Raw genomic sequence first — 4,828 nt, forward strand, 5'->3', positions numbered from 1 at the left:
CAGTATAGTTAACACACAGTGTGATATTAGTTTCAGGTGTACAATGGAGTGGCTCAACACTTCCGTGCATCACCCCGAGCTCATCACGACAAGTGCCCTCCTTAATCCCCATCACCTATTTCCCCCACCCCCCTACCCACCTCCCTTCTGGTAACCATCAGTGTGTTCTCTATAGTTATGAGTCTATTTCTTGGTTTCTCTCTCTCTTTTGTTCCTTTGCTTGTTTGTTTTGTTTCTTAAATTCCACATATGAGTGAAATCATGTGGTATTTGTCTTTCTCTGACTAACTTATTTTACTTAGCATTGTACTCTCTAGCTCCATCCATGTCATTGCAAATGGCAATATTGCATTCTTTTTTATGGCTGAATAATACTCCATTCTATATACATACCACTTCTTCTTTATCCATTCATCCACACCGATGGACACTTAGGCTGCTTCCATAATTTGGCTATTGTAAATAATGCTGATGTAAACATTGGGGTGCATGCATCCCTTTTAATTAGTGTTTTTGTATTTTGTGGGTAAATACCCAGTAGTGTGATTACTGGATCATAAGGTAGTTCTATTTTTAACTTTTTGAGGAAACTTCATACTGTTTTCCGCAATGGCTGTACCAGTTTGCATTCCCATCAATAGTTCATGAGGGTTCCTTTTTTATCCATATCCTCTCCAACATTTGTTGTTTCTCATGTTGTTGATTTTAGCCATTCTGACAGGTGTGAGGTGATATCTCATTGTAGTTTTGTTTTGCATTTCCCTGAGGATGAGTGATGTTGGGCATCTTTTCATGTGCCTGTTGGTGATCTATATGTCTTCTACGGAGAAACGTCTGTTCATGCCTTCCACCCATTTTTAAATTGGATTATTTGTTTTTTGGATGTTGAGTTATATCAGTTCTTTATATATTTTGGATACTAACCCTGTATCAGATATGTCATTTGCAAATATCTTCTCCCATTCAGTAAGTTGTCTTTTAGTTTTGTTGGTTGTTTCCTTTGCTGTGCAGATGCTTTTGATTTTGAAGTAGTCCCAATAGTTTATTTTTGCTTTTGTTTCCCTTGCCTGAGGAAACATGTCTGGAAAAATGTTGCTATGGCCAATGCCAGAGACATTACTACCTGTGCTCTCTTCTAGAATTTTGATGGTTTCCTGTCTCACATTCAGGTCTTTAATCAATTTTGCATTTACTTTTATGTATGGTGGAATAAAGTGGCCCAGTTTCATTCTTTTGCATGTAGCCAACCAATCTTTCTAGCACAATTTGTTTAAGACACTGTCTTTTTCCTATTGGATATTCTGTCCTTCTTTGTTGAAGATTAGTTGACCATATAATTGTGGGTTTATTTCTGAGTTTTCTATGCTATTCTATTGATCTATGTGTCTATTTTTGTGCCAGTACCATACTGTTTTGATGACTACAGCTTTGTAATACAACTTGAAGTCTAGAATTGACAAAGTACAGCATCCATTCATGATAAAAACCCTCAACAAAGTCAGTTTAAAGAGAACATACCTCAACATAATAAAGGCCATATATGAAAAACCCACAGCAAACATCATACTCAATGGGAAAAACTGAGAGCTTTCCCCCTAAGGTCAGGAACAAGACAAGGATGTCCACTCTCACCATTTTTATTCAACATAGTACTGGAAGTCCTAGCCACAGCAATTAGACAACAAAATAAAATAAAAAGCATCCAATTTGGTAAGAAAGAAGTAAAACTTTCACCATCTACAGATGACATGATACTATATCTAGAAAACCCTAAAAGCACCATTGAAAAACTATTAGAACTGATAAATACATTCACTAAAGTCGCAGGATACAAAATCAATGTGCAGAAATCTGTTGCACTTCTATACACCAATAATGAAGCAGCAGAAAGAGAAATTAAGAAAACTATCCCATGTACAATTGTACCAAAAATAATAGGACACCTATAAACCTAATCAAAGAGTTAAAAGATCTTTGCCCTGAAAACTATAAAACATTGATGAAAAAAATTGAAGACAACACAAAGAGTTGGAAAGACATTCCATGCTCATGGATTGGAAGAACAAATATTGTTAATATGTCTATACTACTCAAAGCAATCTACAGATTTAATGTAATACCTATCAAAATACCAACAGCATTTTCCGCAGAACTAGAACAAACAATCCTAAAATTTATATGGAACCACAAAAGACCCCAAATAGCCGGAGCAATCTTGCAAAAGAAAAGAAACTGGCATTCTTAAATTCAGCATATTGCTGAGATCCCTACATGTTGTTGTATGTATCAGTGTTTCATTTTATTGCTGAGTAGTATTCCATGGTCGTCCATTCACCAGTTGTAGGACATTTAGATTTTATACAGTTTTGGGCATTATAAATAATGCTGCTATGAACATTTCTATACAGGATGTTGTGTGAACATATGCCTTCATTTCTCTTGAGTAAACACCTAGGAGTGGAGTTGCTGGGTCATCTGGTAAATGTATGTTTAATTTTGTTAAAACTGCCAACATATTTTTCAGAGTGGGTTTTTTTGTAAAGATTTTATTTATTTATTTGACAGGGAGAGACAGCTAGAGAGAGAACACAAGCAGGGAGAGTGGAAGAGGGAGAAGCAGGCTTCCCGCTGGGCAGGGAGCCCGATGTGGGGCTCCATCCCAGGACCCTGGGATCACGACCTGAGCTGAAGGCAAATGCTTAAAGACTGAGCCACCCTCAGTGACTGTGCCATTTTCATTCCCACCAGTAACATATGAGTAATGCACTCTTTCCATATCCTTGCCAGAATTCATGTTGTCACTAATTTCTCTTTTAGCCATTCTTTTAGGTATATCGTACTATCTCACTGTGGCTTTAATTTGAATTTCCTTAATGGCTAATAAAGTTGAACATCCTTTCACGGGCTTACTTGGAATCTATGTATTCTCTTTGGTGATATGTCTTTTCCTGTCTTTAGCCCATATCTAATTGACTTTTTACTGCTGATTTTAGAGAGTTCTTTAAATGTTCAGGATATAAGTCCTTTTGCTGGGAGTTGATTTGCAAATATTTTCTCCCAGTCTGACTTGCCTTTTCCCTCCTTTAACAGGGTTTTCACAGTGCAATGGTTTTAAATTTTAATGAAATCTAATTTTCAATGTTTCCTTTTACGTATCATGCCTTTGGTGTTGAGCTTAAGAACTCTTCGCCTAATCCTGAACAATGAAGGTTTTCCCTTATTTTCTCTAAAAGTTTTATAGTTTTACACTTTACGCTTAGAAGTATGATCCATTTTGAGTAAATTTTATTAAAGATTTATTTATTTATTTGGGGGAGAAAGAGAGAGAGCATGCATGCCTCTGAGTGGGGGGAGGGGAGAGGAAGAGGGAGAGAATCCCAAGCAGACTCCTTGATCCCACAACACTGAGCTCTTGACCTGAGTCAAAATCAAGAGTCAGACGCTTAACTGACTGAGCCACCCAGGCGCCCCTTGAGTTAATTTTTGTATGATGTATGAGGTTTAGGTTGAACCTTTTCTTTTTCTTTTGAACCTGTGGATATCCAGTTGTTGAAAAGACTGTCTATCCTTCCTTCTTTGAATTGCTTTTGCATCTTTGTCAAAAATCAGTTGGTCACACATATTTGGGTCTATTCTCGACTCTTTTTTGTTCCATTGATTTCTGTGTCTATCCACCCACAAATACCACATTACCTTGATTATTATAGCTATCTGGTGAGTCTCAAAATCAGGTAGTATGATTCCTCTAACCTTAGTCTTCTTTCAAAATTGTTTTATATATTCTACACTCTCTACTTTTACATACAAATTTTAAAAATCATCTTGTTTATGTCTACAAAAAAATCCTGTTGGAATTTTGATGAGGATTGCATTAAACCTGTAGATCAGTTTGAGAAGAATTGACAGTTTTGCTATTCTTAGTCCTCCAATCCATGAACACACTATGTCTTTCCATTTATTTCAGTCTCTTATTACTTTCTTCATACATGGTTTGTTAGAAATATACCTAAATATTTCACTTTGGGGATATTGTAAATGGTATTGTGTTTTAAATTTTGATTTCCATTGCTAAAACTTGATTTGTTCGTTGCTTGTATATAAAAATATGATTTATTTTTTTGTGAAAATCCTGTATCTATGCAATGCTAAATTCCTTTGTTAATTCCAGAAGATGTTTTTAAAATAACTATATATGTATGTATGATACATATATATATATATAATTATTTTAAATATATATCCCTCCTTGCAATTTTCTACATAGATAATCATGCAGCATGAATATTTTTGGCATTAGGTTTACACTACAACTTTGTGAATAGGGGACTTATAATGGTTTACTCTTTTTTTACAGACTATTCAAAGATTTTTAAATTTTGCTTTCTTCTTTAATTCTAAGGCTCCAAATCAAGTAATAACACTAGATAAGACTTTGCATCTCCAACACAGTATTCCTAAATTGAAAATTCCATCTCTCTCTCTCCTCCTTGATTGTAGTATCAAAGGTTATCCTGATGCCATCTATACATCTCTTTGCAGAAAAGGACTTTTGAAGCATTAAAGTTTGGAGATAAGAACCTCATAGTAAAAAATAGCTCCAGAGGCAAATCTTTCTCTCTTGTGAAAAATATAACAAATAACTACAAGTCTCTTTCCAAATACAAAAATGTGTCTTTTATTTAATTAGATGTTATTACAACTATGAATATATAAGACTTTCTTCATGTTTATTCTTTCCCAAGATATTCTACATCCAACGGCAGAAATCATATTTCTTCTCAGATGTTCTCATTAGGTGTCTTCTTTGCAGAGAGGAAATTTATGCTAA

This window comes from Zalophus californianus, chromosome X, assembly GCF_009762305.2.
Source record: "Zalophus californianus isolate mZalCal1 chromosome X, mZalCal1.pri.v2, whole genome shotgun sequence".
NCBI classification, from domain to species: Eukaryota; Metazoa; Chordata; class Mammalia; order Carnivora; family Otariidae; genus Zalophus; species Zalophus californianus.